Raw genomic sequence first — 16,555 nt, 5'->3', positions numbered from 1 at the left:
TAATTGAACTCGTCGCTGAAGATGGAAATTTTCGAGGCAAATTTCCCTCCAAGGAAAGCAAAGACCCTTTTCAAGCTCTTCTGGTCACTTTTTCTTTTTTTTTTTCCCTAATATTTAACCTTCATTCTGTGATGCAGGAACAATTCTTATCGAGTAGGTAGCCATTTTGTCCATGAGAATGGCCTACTCAACCCAGACGCTTGAAGCAAACTGTACAGAAATAAGGTGAGCAGATCCTTGGGGGCTGAAAAGTGTGGGTAAGGCAAAGAGAAGGACGGGGGAGAGCAACTGAAGGGATGGGGGAAGAGTGAAGGGAGAGCTGGTGAGGGGAGTCTGGAAGAACGAGTCTGGCTGGGGAGGAAGGGGAGTCGGCCACCACTCTGGGGATTCCCAAAGAACGTTTAGACATTCCCCCTGTGATTCCATCTGCTCCCGGCCTACAGAGGTCCTGGAATTCCCATCAGCAAGCGGACAAGCCCACTCCAATAACACAACAGTAGCATTTGGACTGTAAGAGCCTTGTGTGTAATAATAATAATAATCGTGTGGCTCAGTGGAAAGAGCCCGGGCTTGGGAGTCAGAGGTCATGGGTTCGAATCCCGCCTCTGCCACTCATCAGCTGTGTGACTGCAGGCAAGTCACTTCACTTCTCTGAGCCTCAGTTACCTCATCTGTAAAATGGGGATTAAGACTGTGAGCCTCATGTGGGACAACCTGATTATCCTGTATAAGCTTAACAAATACCACCATTATTATTATTATTATTACAATGGTATTTGTTAAGCACTTATTATGTGCCAAGCACTGTTCTAAGTGCTGGGGTACATTCAAGGTCATCAGGTTGTCCCATGCGGAATAGTGGATAGAGCATGGGCCTGGAAGTCAGAAGATCACGGGTCCTAATCCCACCTCTGCCACTTGTCTGCCGTGTGACCTTGGACAAGTCACTTCACGGGGCCTCAGTTACCTCATCTGTAAAATGGGGATGGAGACTGTGAGCCCCACCTGGGACAGGGACCGTGTCCCACCTGATTTGCTTGTATCTGCCCCGGCATTCAGGACAGTGCCTGGCACATAGTGAAGTGCTTAACAAATACCATTATTATAATAATATTATAATGATAACAATACCAAATTATCATTATTATTAGTAGTAGTATTAATACTAATCCCCATTTTACAGATGAGGGAACAGTGAGGCCCAGAGAAGTGAAGTGGCTTGCCCAAGGTCACCCAGCAGACAAGTGGCAGAGCCAGGATTAGAACCCACGTCCTCTGACTCCCAAGACCGGGCTCTTTCCACTAAGCCACACTGCTTCTCTTGTCCACTGATTCTGCTATACTGTACTCTCCCAAGCCCTTAGTCCTCTGCACATCGTAAGCGCTCAATAAATACCACTGATTGACCGATGGCCTAACTCAATAGCGTCAAGGGCCACGGCAACCCGGTCCCGTTAGAGCTCACCATCCCGGCCTGTTCCTAGGAGTCCGCGTCACAGCTGGCCAGACCAGCAACTCCCAGGAGGGGCCAAAAGGAAGTCCATTTGGACCACTTGCTGTGGCCACCAGTCAAGAGGAGGGGGAGGCCGAGCGGCCCTCCCCCTTTCACCATCCCCAAGGCCCACTGCCACGGTGCCTCCATCACCTTTTTGGCTGTCCATTCATTCACTCATTCAATCGTATTTTAATGGAATCTATTGAGAAGCAGGGTGGCCTAGAGGATGGAGCACGGGCCTGGGAGTCAGAAGGACCTGGGTCCTAATCCCGATTCTGCCACTTGTCTGCTGTCTGACCTCGTGTAAGTCACTTAGTTTCCCTGGGCGTTACTTCATCAGTCACTATGGACTTGAAGGCTCTCCGTCACCTTGCTCACTCCTACCTCACCTCCCTTCTCTCTTTCTACTGCCCACCCCGCACGCTCCGCTCCTCTGCCACTCACCTCCTCATCGTCCCCCGTTCACGCCTATCCCGCCGTCGACCTCTGGCCCACGTCCTACCGCTGTCCCGGAATGCCCTCCCTCCTCACCTCTGCCAAACTAACTCTCTTCCCCTCTTCAAGGCCCTCCTGAGAGCTCACCTACTGCAAGAGGCCTTCCCAGACTGAGCTACCCCTTTTCCCTCTGCTCCCTCTCTGCTTCCCCTCCGCCCTCTGCTCCCTCCTCCTGCCCCCCTTCACCTCCCCTCAGCTAAGCCCCCTTTCCCTCTGCTCCTCCCCCTCTCCCTTCCCCTCCCCTCAGCACTGTGCTCATTTGTATATATTTTTATTACCCTATTCATTTTGTTAACGAGGTGTACATCCCCTTGATCCTATTTATCGTGATTATATTGTCTTGCTTTTGTCCGTCTCCCCCCATTAGACTGTGAGCCCGTCATTGGGCTGGGATTGTCTCGATCTGTTGCCGAACTGTACCTTCCAAGCACTTAGTACAGTGCTCTGCACATAGTAAGCGCTCACTAAATACTATTGAATATATGAATATCAGTAAAATGGTGATTAAGACTGTGGGCCCTATGTGGGACAGGGACTGTGTTCAACCTGATTAAGTTGTATCTATCCCAGCGCTTAGTACAGTGCCTGGCATATAGGAAGCACTTGAGAAAAACCACAATTATTATTATTACTGAGGCTTTACCGCGCGCAGAGCACCGTGCTAAGTAAGCGCTGCCGAGGCACCTCCCACCACCCCAGGCCAAAGGAGGACCCTAATAAGCCTACTCTGAGCCAGTCTGGTGACTGGACTTCCACCCCCAAAAAATGTGATGTTGTTTACCTTCCTCTCGCACGTGCACTTGATCCTAATGCTAATGGGACTGTTAGGAAGTGCACTTATACATCATCTAATGGTCCTTTCGTTCTCGGAAATTCATTTTAAAGTTCAACCTCAAATTCATCAAATCCAAAGTCTAAGGCAAATGCACCTTTGAACTCCCACCGGAAAACAATTCATTTGTTTTTAAACATCAGAAGGATCCTCCAGTTCTCAATGGGTCACCCTCAGCTGCACACTGGTATTTGGAGATGAAAGGATAAGTGCTCCCCACACAAAGCAGAAAACAAAACAGAACCCAAACATAACAAGAGAAACAGCCAAAGTCTAAATAGGCCAAAGGAGACAAAACCCCCCACGGGGTTGAGAGTGAAGAGCGAGGAGTCAACCACACATCTTATCTCCCACCAAATTTTGACTTTTTCCCAAAGGAGGATCCGGCCAAGCACAGGAACCAGGAAGATACATCCCCTTGATTCTATTTATCGTGATTACGTTGCCTTGTTTTTGTCCCTCTGTCTCCCCTGATTAGACTGTAAGTCCGTCATCGGGCAGGAATTGTCTCTATCTGTTGCCCAATTATACATTCCAAGCACTTAGTACAGTGCTCTGCACATAATAAGTGCTCAATAAATACTACTGAATGAATATTGAATGAATGAAGATACCGTGCCACATCTTCTGCACCATTCAGCCAAGCGAACACCCTGCAACAGCTGTACGACACTTGTGCTGCCCTCAAAATGGCTGATTCCACAAGTCTTTAGAACGATGAAAAACCTCACTGGAAGTGGGATGTGTTCCACTCCGCCCAGGTTATATTTGCGCTTTAACTTAGCAGCGGCTAATTACCGATTTCTCAGGGGGAAATATTATACATATTTTGATTTTCCTTCTAAGGTACCAGTGGGAAGGAAAGCCTGAGAGGCGAAGGAATCCAAGAAAGGTGACCAGCCCTCCCGAAGACCAGCCTGGAGATAATAATAATGTTGGTATCTGTTAAGCGATTCCTATGTGCAGAGCACTGTTCTAAGCGCTGGGGGAGATACAGGGTAATCAGGTTGTCCCACATGAGGCTCACAGTTAATCCCCATTTTAGAGATGAGGCAACTGAGGCACAGAGAAGTTAAGTGACTTGCCCACAGTCACACAGCTGACAAGTGGCAGAGCCAGGAGTCGAACCCATGACCTCTGACTCCGAAGCCCAGGCTCTTTCCACTGAGCCAGGCTGGAGATCCAGGAATGGGGTAGGCCAGATCAGAGGAAGAACAGCAAGGTTGACAAGATGACAAGCTGGCATTACCAAGAACTTGAGGGGCTCGACGGTATGACAGTGCTTGTGGAGAGCAGACACTGAGGCCCACGTGACTTCACTCGTGGCATAATGTAATGACATCATAAAGCACCATTTTGCAGAAACCCATCTGAGGTCCCCCCCAGACCTAGAGCATTTCTCTGGGCTCCCCTCTGCCCCGCCCCCCACGACTTGCTCCAGAGCTTCTGTGCTCCCCTTCTGTGGCCCCGCTGGAGGCCTTCCCAGACTGAGCTTCCCCTTTTCCCTCTGCTCCCTCTCTGCCCCCCTTCACCTCCCCTCAGCTAAGCCCCTTTTCCCCCTTTTCCCTCTGCTCCTCCCCATCTCCCTTCAGCACTGTGCTCATTTGTATATATTTTTATTACCCTATTCATTTTGTTAATGAGGTGTACATCCCCTTGATTCTATGTATCATGATGATGTTGTCTTGTTTTTGTCTGTCTCTCCCGATTAGACTGTGAGCCCATCAATGGGCAGGGATTGTCTCTATCTGTTGTCAAATTGTACATTCCAAGCGCTTAGTACAGTGCTCTGCACATAGTAAGTGCTCAATAAATACTATTGAATTAATGAATGAATGATCCAAAGAACTCTGCAGCTGGAGCCAAGGCAGGGGAAGGCTGGAGAAGCAGCGTGGCCTAGTGGCTAGGACACGGGCCTGGGACCCAAAAGGATCTATGTCCTAATCCTGGCTCTGCCGCTTGTCTGCTGTGTGACCTTGGGCAAGTCACTTCATTTCTCTGTGCCTCAGCGACCTCATCTGTAAAATAGGGATTATTAATAATAATAATTATGGCATTTGTTAAGCACTTACTATGTGCAGAGCACTGTTCTAAGCGCTGGGGAAGATAGAGGATAATCCGATTGCCCCACGTGGGGCTCACATTTTTAATCCCCATTTTGGCAGAGGAGGTAACTGAGGCACAGAGAAGTTAAGTGACTTGCCCAAGGTCACACAGCAGACAAGTGGCGGAGGAGGGATTAGAAACCACGATTAAGACCGTGAGCCCCATGTGGGACGTGGACTCTGTCCAAATTGATCAGCTTGTATCTGCCCCGGTGCTTAGAACAGTGCCCGGCACATAGTAAGCATTTAAATACCATTAAAAAAAAAAGAGGCCAGGGTGCTTCAAATTTAAACGCTGGGCTCACGGGCATCCGGTGCCACGTCTGTAGAGGACAGGGGACAGATCCGCTGGAGAGCAGACTATCCAGAGGAAAAATCAAACGAACAGCCACCCTACTTGACAGGCAAATGGAAAGGCTACATAAAGTGGAAAATCGGGCAGAAAGCCAAATAATTCAAAGAAATAGCATGTTTATTTTGGAATACGATTAGAAAAGTGCAAGCCAGAAGGGAGGTAGAACTAGCACGAGACATTAAAGGTAACAAAACACATTCTTAATTATTACACAAAAGAGTAGGACCGGAGAAAATGTCAACCTCTCTAATAGTCAGGAATGGAATGCTGATTACAGATGATTGAAAAGGCAGGGGCTTTTAATGGCTTTCTCCCCACTTTTATCTTTACAAAAAGATCAAATGTGAACATTTGATTCATGCTTCATTTGAAATGGAGGGTTGGAAAGTCAAAGAATGCATAAAATACTGTTAGAGAGTATATTTAAAAACTGGATGTATTTAGCTGGGCTCGGTGACATCAGTCCTTGGGGCACTTAAGGAACTGGCAGCTGTTACTACAGAACTAATAGCTATTATTTTTGAGAATTCACGGAAGTTGGGAGAAGTTCCCGGGGACTGGAAAAAGGTAAATGCTGTGCCCATCTTTTTTTGAAAAAAGGGAAATGGAAAATTCTCATAAAGTACAGACTGGTAGGCTTTAAATTGGCACCTGGGAAGACAAACACATTTTCAAACAATTTGCAATCACTCAAAAGAGCACAGTGGAGCCACGGCATTAGGCCTATACGAGGTGCTTAAGAGAACACAATGGTAACATGACACATGGTCTGTGCCCTTAAGGGCCTTAAAAATTAATGGGGAAGACCGGCAAATATTATTTACAGGGAATAAAAGCTGGTGGCAGAATAAGGATAAAGCAGGAAGCAGGACAGCAGGATGAAACAGCTGAACAAATAAACTGAATGTACAGCTATGTATTTGTTTTGTTTTGTTGTCTGACTCCCCCTTCTAGACTGTGAGCCCGTTATTGGGTAGGGATTGTCTCCAAGAGAAGCAGCGTGGTTCGGTGGAAAGAGCCCGGGCTTGGGAGCCAGAGGTCATGGGTCCGAATCCCGGCTCCGCCACTTGGCAGCTGTGTAACTGTGGGCAAGTCACTTCTCTGGGCCTCAGTGACCTCATCTGGAAAATGGGGATTCATTCATTCATTCAATAGTATTTATTGAGCGCTTACTATGTGCAGAACACTGTACTAAGTGCTTGGAATGAACAAGTCGGCAACAGATAGAGACAATCCCTGCCGTTTGACGGGCTTACGGTCTAATCGGGGGAGATGGACAGACAAGAACAATGGCAATAAATAGAGTCAAGGGGAAGAACATCTCATAAAAAACAATGGCAACTAAATAGAATCAAGGCGATGTACATTTCATTAACAAAATAAATAGGGTAATGAAAATATATACAGTTGAGCAGACGAGTACAGTGCTGAGGGGATGGGAAGGGAGAGGGGGAGGAGCAGAGGGAGATGGGGGGAAAAGAGGGTTAAGCTGCGGAGAGGTGAAGGGGGGGCGGTAGAGGGCGTAGAGGGAGGAGGGGAGCTCAGTCCGGGAAGGCTTCTCGGAGGAGGTGTTTTAAGTAGGGTTTTGAAGAGGGGAAGAGAATTAGCCTGGTGGAGGTGAGGAGGGAGGGCATTCCAGGACCGCGGGAGGACGTGGCCCGGGGGTCGATGGCGGGATAGGCGAGACCGAAGGACGGTGAGGAGGTGGGTGGCGGAGGAGCGGAGCGTGAGGGGTGGGTGGTAGAAAGAGAGAAGGGAGGAGAGGTAGGAAGGGGCAAGGTGATGGAGAGCCTCGAAGCCTAGAGTGAGGAGTTTTTGTTTGGAGCGGAGGTTGATAGGCAACCACTGGAGGTGTTTAAGAAGGGGAGTGACATGCCCAGAGCGTTTCTGCAGGAAGATGAGCCGGGCAGCGGAGTGAAGAATAGACTGGAGCGAGGTGAGAGAGGAGGAAGGGAGATCAGAGAGAAGGCTGACACAGTAGTCTAGCCAGGATATAACTAGAGCCCGTAGCAGTAAGGTAGCCGTTTGGGTGGAGTAGAAAGGGCGGATCTTGGCGATATTGTAAAGGTGAAACCGGCAGGCCTTGGTAACGGATAGGATGCGTGGGGTGAACGAGAGAGACGAGTCAAGGATGACACCGAGGTTGCGGGCCTGAGAGACGGGAAGGATGGTCATGCCATCCACGGTGATAGGGAAGTCTGGGAGAGGACCGGGCTTGGGAGGGAAGATGAGGAGCTCGGTCTTGCTCATGTTGAGTTTTAGGTGGCGGGCCGACATCCAGGTGGAGACATCCTGGAGGCAGGAGGAGATGCAAGCCTGAAGGGAGGGCGAGAGGACTGGGGCGGAGATGTAGACCTGCGTGTCATCTGCGTAGAGATGGTAGTCAAAGCCGTGGGAGCGAATGAGTTCACCAAGGGAGTGAGTGTAAATGGAGAACAGAAGAGGGCCAAGAACTGATCCTTGAGGAACTCCAACAGTTAAAGGATGGGAGGGGGAGGAGGCGCCTGCGAAGGAGACCGAGAAGATGAAGACTGCAAGCCTCACGTGGGACAACCTGATGACCCTGTATCTCCCCCAGCGCTTAGAACAGTGCTCTGCACACAGTAAGCGCTTAACAAATACCAACATTATATCTGTTGCCTAATACTACTTTCCGAGCGCTTAGTACAGTGCTCTGCACACAGTAAGCGCTCAGTAAATATGACTGAATGAATGAGTGAATATAGAAAATATCTAACAAGACCTATTTTCATCAGTGCTGAGGAAAGAAATAAAATGCACATGTTTTAAGTGGAGGTAGGGCTGATGCCACTGAGGTGACCGGGGGCGGGGGTGTGAATTAATGGGGGAAGCCTTCTTGGAGGTGGTGGTGCAAAAAAGGAGCAGTGTGGCTCGGTGGAAAGAGCATGGGCTTGGGAGTCACAGGGCATGGGTTCTAATCCCACCTCTGCCACTTGTCTATGTGACCTTGGGCAAGGCACTTAACTTCTCTGTGCCTCAGTTACCTCATCTGTACAATGGGGATTAAAAATGTGAGCCCCACGTGGGTCAACCTGATTATCCTGTATCTACCCCAGCGCTTAGAACAGTGCTTAGCACATAGTAAGTGCTGAACAAACACCATAATTATTATTTCAGGAGAGCTTTAAAGATGAGGAAGGCTACGGTTCGATGATTGGGCGGGGGGGGGGGGGGGGGGGGGGGGAGCGGGAGTTCCAGGATGGGGAAACAGCATCAGAAAGGAAATACTGGCAGTCGAGTCAAGAGTGAGGTACAGTCAGAAGATGAGCTTGGGAGGAGCGAAGAGTGTGAGGTGGGATGTAACGGGGGAAGATCCTAGGAAGAAACCAATGTGGTTTTATGAAGCTCAAACCAGGCAGACAGATGAACTCGTCTCACGCTACATCGATAAGAGAAAATGTGCAATCTACATTCAGGAAAGCTTTTGATTCCCTCCCACATGGCACCCTTACTGACAAACTGGGAAATATGGTTTCGGCTCTTATTACTTCAGCTCTTTGAGAGCAGGGATCGTGTCTACTAACTCTCTTGTACTTTCCCAAGCATTTAGTCTAGTGCCCTGCACAGAGTAAAAGATCAGTAAATACTATAGACTGATTAGTACTAGGTGGGTACAAGAGCTTCCTTGAGGGTCACAACCAGACGTTATTTGAGGATCAGTGGCTTTGTGTCAAACTGAGGGAGATGCATTATTAATTATAATAATAATTGTGGTATTTGTTGAGAGCTTACTGTACGCCACACTCTGTACCCAGCGCTTAGAACAGTGCTCGGCACATAGTAAGTGCTTAACAAATACCAAACATTACTAAGCACTGGGGTACAGAGAAGCACACCGGGTTGAATGCACTCCCTGTCCCATATGGGGCTCACAGTCTCGATCCCCGTTTTACAGATGAGGTAACTAAAGCACAGAGAAGTAAAATGACTTGTTCAAGGTCACACAGCAGACAAATGGCAGAGGTGGGATTAGAACCCACGACCGTTGCACTCCCAGGTCCGTGCTCTAGCCACTATACCTTGATTCTATTTATCTTGATTCTATTTATTGCCATTGTTCTTGTCTGACTGTCTCCCCCGATTAGACTGTAAGCCCGTCAAAGGGCAGGGACTATCTCTATCTGTTACCGATTTGTACATTCCAAGCGCTTAGTACAGTGCTCTGCACATAGTAAGCGCTCAATAAATACTACTGAATGAATGCTTCTGCTGCACTGAGCGGTGTCCTGCATGGATCAGTCTTGGAGTCAATTCTAGACTGTAAGCTCATTATGGACAGGGAACGTGTCCACTAATTCTGCTGTATTGTACTCTTTCAAGCGCTTAGTATGGCGCTCTGCACATACTAGGTCAATCACCTTTATTGAACACTTACTATGTGCAAAGCACTGTACTAAGTGCAGGGGAGAGTGAAATATAACAACTGACACATTCCCTGCTCACAACGAGCTTACAGTCTGGGGGGGGGGAAACAGATATTACTCTAAATAAATAAAATTACAGATATGTACATAAGTGCTGTGGGGCTTGGAGGGGGGATGAATACAGGGAGCAGTGCTCAATAAATACAACTAATTGATTTACTGAATTATATTCAGTATCTTTATTGAGACCTTGGATGAAGAAATGGCGAGCATACTCACTAAGCTCACAAAGAAAAAACCTAAACTGAATGGAGGGAAGAATTTTCTAACTGGAAAAAATTTCCAATTTCTCATTGGGAAAAAAAATCTTACAAAAATAGGATGGAATTCGGTAAGGACCAGTGTAAAGGACAAAAACCAAAATATATAGATCCAGAATGGGGGAAGACCAGCTGGGTAGAAAAAGACCTGAGGGTTATAAGATTAGCTCGTTGTGGGCATCTACCAACTCTCCTAAATGCTCAGTACAGTGCTCTGCGCACAGTAAGTGCTCAGCAAATACCACTGATTGAATGACTGCTAAATTGACCAAAAAACAGAATCAAGTTGGCTTCCTTTGGAGAACAATGGATGAGCCAACAGACCTCATCTAATTAAAATGGCCCAAGTCTGAAAGTCAGGAGAACCGTGTTGTGTCAGCTCTGCCACTGAGCTGCTATTGTGTGACCTTAAGCAAGTTGCTTAACGTCTCCGTAACGATTTCCTCATCGTGAAAAATGGGGAGAACGATACTTGCTCTCCCTCCTCCTCACACTGTGAGCCCCATGTGGGACAGGAACTGTGTCCCATGTGATTATCTCGTATCTACCCATGTGCTTAAGGATAATGCTTGGACCAGAGTCACCACTTAATAAAGACCACAGTTAAATTAGTAATTAATTAGTGAAAAAAATCAGCAGGCCACGGGAAGGTGTAAAGAGACCGAACATATGAAGGCTTGTATGGGCAGGTGCTGACCAGGTGTCCAGGTTCACTGATGACTGAACAAGAGGAAATGAGCTCATAGAAAGGAAGCAGCGTGGCTCAGTGGAAAGAGCCCGGGCTTGGGAGTCAGAAGTCATGGGTTCGAATCCCGGCTCTGCCACTTGTCAGCTGTGTGACTGTGGGCAAGTCACTTCACTTCTCTGTGCCTCCGATACCTCATCTGTAAAGTGGTAATTAAGACTGGGAGCCCCACGTGGGACAACCTGATCATCCTGTATCTACTCCAGCGCTTAGAACAGTGCTCTGCACATAGTAAGCACTTAACAAATACTGACATTATTATTAGAAAGAGATTTGAAATGGGCCTTGAGAGGTCATCCAGTACAGCCCCCTGCCTCCAGGCAGATTAATGACTATGTCATGCTGGGCAGACTCTTGCCTTTTCTTAAAGAACACAAGGGATAGAGACTCCACAGCCTCTCTTGGTAGCCTGTCCCAGTATTTTCTCCATTTTTTCTTATGTCCATCTATTTTCTCGTGTTTGTTCTCCGTGACATATAGAACTGGCAGGAAACTGCCCCACAAAACCCTTCCCGAATATTTAAAAGAAATAAAGTCATCTCTTAGCCACCCCTTCTTCAGGCTTAACTTACCACAATTCCTTTAACTTTTTCTCACAGCACCTATTTCAATTTCCTTTAAATTTAACCTGATGATCTCAGTCAATTAAACGTACTTACTGAATGCTTACTGTGTGCGAAAGACTGTATTAAACACTTGGGAGAGAATACGGTAGAATCAGTAGCCATGTTCTCTGCCCACAAGGAGCAGAGTCTAGAGAGGCAGGCAGACATTAAAATAAATGACCGAGATGTATGCAAATGTTGTAGGGCCGAGGATTTGGTGAAATAGGGTACAATCCAAGCAGAGAAGCAGCGCGGCTTAGCGGAAAGAGTCCGGGTTTGGGAGTCAGAGGTCGTGGGTTCTAAACCCGGCTCCACCACTTACCAACTGTGTGACTTTGGGCAAGTCGCTTAACTTTTCTCTGTGCCTCAGTTACCCCATCTGTAAAATGGGGATTCAGACTGTGAGCCCCATGTGGGACAACCTGATTACCTTGTATCTACCCCAGCGCTTAGAACGGTGCTCGGCACATAGTAAGCACTTAACAAATGCCATCATTGTCATCAATCCAAGTAAAGGGGCAGTGCGACGGCTCTAGACGGAAAGCCCGTTGTGGGTAGGGATCGTCTCACTTTATTGCTGAATTGTACTTTTCATTCATTCATTCATTCAATAGTATTTATTGAGCGCTTACTATGTGCAGAGCACTGTACTAAGCGCTTGGGATGAACAAGTCGGCAACAGATAGAGACAGTCCCTGCCGTTTGACGGGCTTACAGTCTAATCGGGGGAGACGGACAGACAAGAACAATGGCACTAAACAGCGTCAAGGGGAAGAACATCTCATAAAAACAATGGCAACTAAATAGAATCAAGGCGATTCTTGGATACTTTCCAAGCGCTTAGTACAGTGCTCTGCACACGGGAAGCGCTCAATAAATACGACTGAATGAATGAATGGTGCAGAAGAGAGAGGGAATAGGGGAAATTTGAGCTTTGTAGGGGAAGGCCTCTTGGAGGAGATGTGATTTTAATAAGGCTTTGAAGGTGGGGAGAGTGGTGGTCTGTCAGACATGAAGGGGGAGGGAGTTCCAGTTCAGGGGCAGGACTGGGTGAGGGGTCGGCGGCAAGATGGACGAGATCGAGGTACAGTAGGTTGGCGTTCGAAGAGCAAAGTGAGCAGGCTGGGTTGTAGTAGGAAATCAGAACGGTCATTTAGGAGGATTGGAGGGGGGAAATGTGATTGAGTACTTTAAAGCCAACAGTAAGGAGTTTCTGTTTGATGCGGAGATCTGTTTAATTTCTGTGCAGTATCCTAAAAACTAGGCACCAGTGAAAAAAAAAGTGGATTTTTTAAAAAATGGCATTTGTTAAGCGCTTACTATATACCAGGCACTGTACTAACCAGTAGGTTAGATACAAGCTAATCAGGTTGGATACAGTCCATGTCAATCAACCAACTGTATTTACCGTGCGCTTACTGTGTGCAGAGCACTGTACTAAGCGCTTGGGAGAGTACAACAGAGCTGGTAGACACATTCCCTGCCCACAAGGAGCTTAGAGACTACAGGGGGAGATGGACATTAATATAAATAAATTGCAGATATGTACACAAGTGCTGTGGGGCTGAGGGAAGGGTGAATAAAGGGAGCAAATCAGGGTGACACAGAAGGGAGAAGGAAGAGGAGAAAAGAGGATATTATGGTATTTGTTAAGCGCTTACTATGTGTCAAGCACTGTTCTAAGGATTGGGGTAGATACAAGGGAATTAGGTTGGACACAGTCCCTGACCCAAATGAGGCTCACACTCTTAATCCCCGTTTTACAGATTAGGAAACTGAGGCACAGAGAAGTTAAGCGATTTGCCCAAGGTCACACAGCAGACAAGTGACAGAGCGGGGATCAGAACCCATGACCTCCGACTCCCAAGCCTGTGCTCTTGCCACTAGGCCATGCTGCTTCCCGTCTTAATCCCTGTTTTACAGATGAGGTAATTGAGGCACGGAGTAGGTAAGTGGCTTGCCCGAGGTCACACAGCAGACAAGCGGCAGAGCCGGGATTAGATTTGGGGGCGGGGGGGGGGGGGAGGGGCAATTTTTCTTGTACTCCATAAAAGCCAAAAGGGATTTCTTTCAAAATTATTCCTAGGCATGTGTTCTGTTTGCCTCACCTCAGGGTTGAAGATTTTCCAAGTTTGTTAACTGAAGCAGTTTTACTTCAGGATTTCTTTTTAGTGTGTGTTGGGGGGTGGCGGGGGGCACGCACTTTTATACCATCAGTTAACACCATTTCCTCTTATCTCACCAGATGCATGTAATTTATGATTCCCGGTGTTACTGATTGAAAATGTTCATTCCTTGATCCTCAGGAGACTCTCCAAATGGTGGTTTCAGGCAGAGAGGGTAATTTTTCATCTAATGCATTATTCCATAGGAAAAACTCCAATCAATCGTTAATAGAATTTATTGAGCACCTACTTTGGGCTGAGCACTGTACTAAGTAAGCATTTGGGAAAGAAAATAGGGCTAAGAGATATGGTCCCTGCTTTGAAGAAGCTATAATCTAAAGGGGAAGACAATGTTTATGAGACATAGCTTAGCAATTTCTGTCAATTTTTATCTGAAATGCATCGTCTATGCAAAAATGTAATTTTTAGTGCAACTTTTTTTAGGCACCTCAATGCTTAAGGGCTTTGTAGAGTGCTCTGCACACAGTAAGTGCTCAATAAATACCAGTGATTGATTCTAAAAAGATACTATAAAAATATACTAATGCTGAAACACAGGGACCTTCGGATTAAATAGAAATTTTGGTTTGTTAAGTATTTTAATGTCTTATTTTAAAATGAAAGGTTTTCATAACCCTTTTTTATAGCCTCCTGTGGCCTAGCAACAGCAGTTCTGGCATTCTCCACTTCAGCATTTTGGGAATATTAAGATATTTTTCTCACCTTTCAATGGCCTGGGTTACAAACACTTTGCTTCAGCATCCTCCATTAATAATGATGACAATCCTGCAGAACCATTTCAGGGAATTTCACCAAAATTTTGTAAGAAAATCTTTAGACCCAGTAAGATAGAAACTAAGGAAAAAATGGGGCTTGGCTTTGAAATAAAAGGGAGGGGAAACTCTACAAAAGCGTTCTCAGTACACGATTGCAATCAATAGTATTTACTGAGCACTTACTGCGCGCAGAGCACTGTACTAAACCTTTGGGAGGGTACAATAGAGGTTCGTAAACATGATTCCTGCCAGGGAGGAATTTACAATGGAAGTGGGAGGAGACATACCCTGAAGTAAATTACAGATAAGGAAACAATAGAGTGCTCAGGTGATGTAGGGGAGAAACGGGGTGGGGGAGATAAGAGATTAACCAGGGAAGCAGAACTCATTTGCTCCCATGACTTCTCTACCACCTCTATGAGGATGATTCCCAAATCTAGCAGGATGATTCCCAAATCTAGCCCTGACCTCTCTCCTCCTCTGCAGTCTCTTATTTCCTCCCGCCTTCAGGCTATCTCCAGTCGGATGTCCCTCCGACAGCTCACATTTAAATGTCGGTCAATCGTATTTACTAAACGCTTACTCTGTGCAGAGCACTGTACTAAGCGCTTGGGAGAGTACAATAGAAGACACATTCCAAAACAGAACTCTTCATCTCCCACCCAAACCCTGTCCTCTGCCTGGCTTTCTCATCACTGTAGACAGCACCACCATCCTCCCTGTCTCACAAGCCCATTACCTTAGCCCTATCATCGACTCATACCTCTCATTCAACCCACGTATTCCATCTGTCGCCAAATCCCATCAGTTCAACCTTCACGACGTGGCTAAAATCCACCCTTTCCTCTCCATCCAAACCGCTACCCCGTGAATCCAAGCACTTATCCTATCCCGCCTCGATTACTGCATCAGCCTCCTCACTGAACTCCTTGCCTCCCATCTCTCCCCACTTCTGCTGTCCGGGTCATTTTTCCACAAAAACATTCAGGCCTTGTTTACCCACTCCTCACTAACCGCCAGGGGCAGCCCAACCACCTCTGCATCAAACAGAAACTCTTTACTCCATCGTCTTGGCCCCTCCTACCGCGCCCCCCAATTTCTTACTATGATCCAGCCCGCACACTTCCATCCTCCATCCCTCCATCTCATCCATCTCACCACCAACCCCTTGCCCAAGTCCTGCCTCCGGCCTGAAGTGCCCTCCCGCTTCATATCCAACGATCCCCCTCCCCACCTTCAAAGTCTTATTGAAAGTGCATCTCCTCCACGGGGCTCTCCCCAACTAAGTTCTCATTTCCTCTTCTCTCACTCCTTTCTGGGTTGCCCATGCACTTGAATTTTCACCCTTCCCTCCGCCCCACAGCACTTACGTACGTAACCGGAATGTACTTATTTATATTAACGTCCGCCTCCCCCTCTAGACTGTAAGCTTGTTGTGGGCAGGGGGCATGTCTACCATACTGTACTCTCCCAAGTCCACGGTAACTGCTCAATAAATACGGTTGGTTGATTGGAACGCTTGCTGGAGGTGGTGTGATCTCAGAAGGGCCTGGCGTCAAACACTCGATGGTATTTACTGAATGCTTACTGTGTGCCAAGCACTGCACTAGGCAACTGGGAGAGAGCAATAGAGTTGATATACGCCCACAAGGAGCTCCCACAATCCGGAGGGGGAGACCGACATTAAAATAAATCACTGACAGAGGAATGGGAGAGTAGACTATGGGACGGGAAAAGCAGTTGGCTTCCAGATATGAAGAGGGAGGGAGTGCCGGGAGAAAGGGAGAGCATGAGCAAGAGGTTGTTGGAGAGACGAGTATGAGGCCCAGTGAATAGGTTGGCCGGAGAGGAATGGAGCGAGCGAGTTGGAGTGTTGGGGAAGAAGAGTAGGGATAAATTGAGGGGAGAGGGCTAAGTGAGCACCTTAAAGCGTCAGGAGTTTCTGCTTAAGGCAGAGACGGATGGTCAATATTGGAGGTTTCCGAGGAGCAGTGTGGAGTGTTGTAAGAAAATGCATTCTCATCAATGGTAGTGAGCACTTTTTATTTTAGATGGTATGCGTTAAGCACTTACTATGTGTCAAGTACTGTTCTAAGTGCTGGGGTGAATACTAGGACGCAGTCCCTGTCCCACACGGGGCTCAGTCTAAATCGGAGGGAGGTGGATCTAACCCTCATCTTACAGAAGAGTTAACTGAGGCACAGTGAAGTTAAGTGACTTACCCAAGGTCACACAGCAACTGGGATCAGAACCCAGGTCCTCTGACTTCCAAGGCTT

General features: G+C 47.2%; 1 protein-coding gene across 2 annotated transcripts in view; it reads right to left on the bottom strand.

The window, feature by feature from the left end:
• Positions 1-16,555, bottom strand: part of SLC25A42 (solute carrier family 25 member 42) — a 61,923-nt gene that overhangs the window by 38,901 nt on the left and 6,467 nt on the right. The window contains exon 1 of one of the 2 annotated variants that reach the window (XM_039910106.1): positions 16,501-16,532. The exons of the other annotated variant lie outside the window; for it this stretch is intronic. The gene's annotated coding sequence lies outside the window, so the exon portion shown is untranslated. Of the gene's footprint in view, positions 1-16,500; positions 16,533-16,555 lie in introns of those variants that run through there. 2 annotated transcript variants of the gene reach the window in all.

This window comes from Ornithorhynchus anatinus, chromosome X1 (assembly GCF_004115215.2).
Source record: "Ornithorhynchus anatinus isolate Pmale09 chromosome X1, mOrnAna1.pri.v4, whole genome shotgun sequence".
Lineage (NCBI taxonomy): Eukaryota > Metazoa > Chordata > Mammalia > Monotremata > Ornithorhynchidae > Ornithorhynchus > Ornithorhynchus anatinus.
This window is presented reverse-complemented; position numbering and strand designations above follow the sequence as displayed.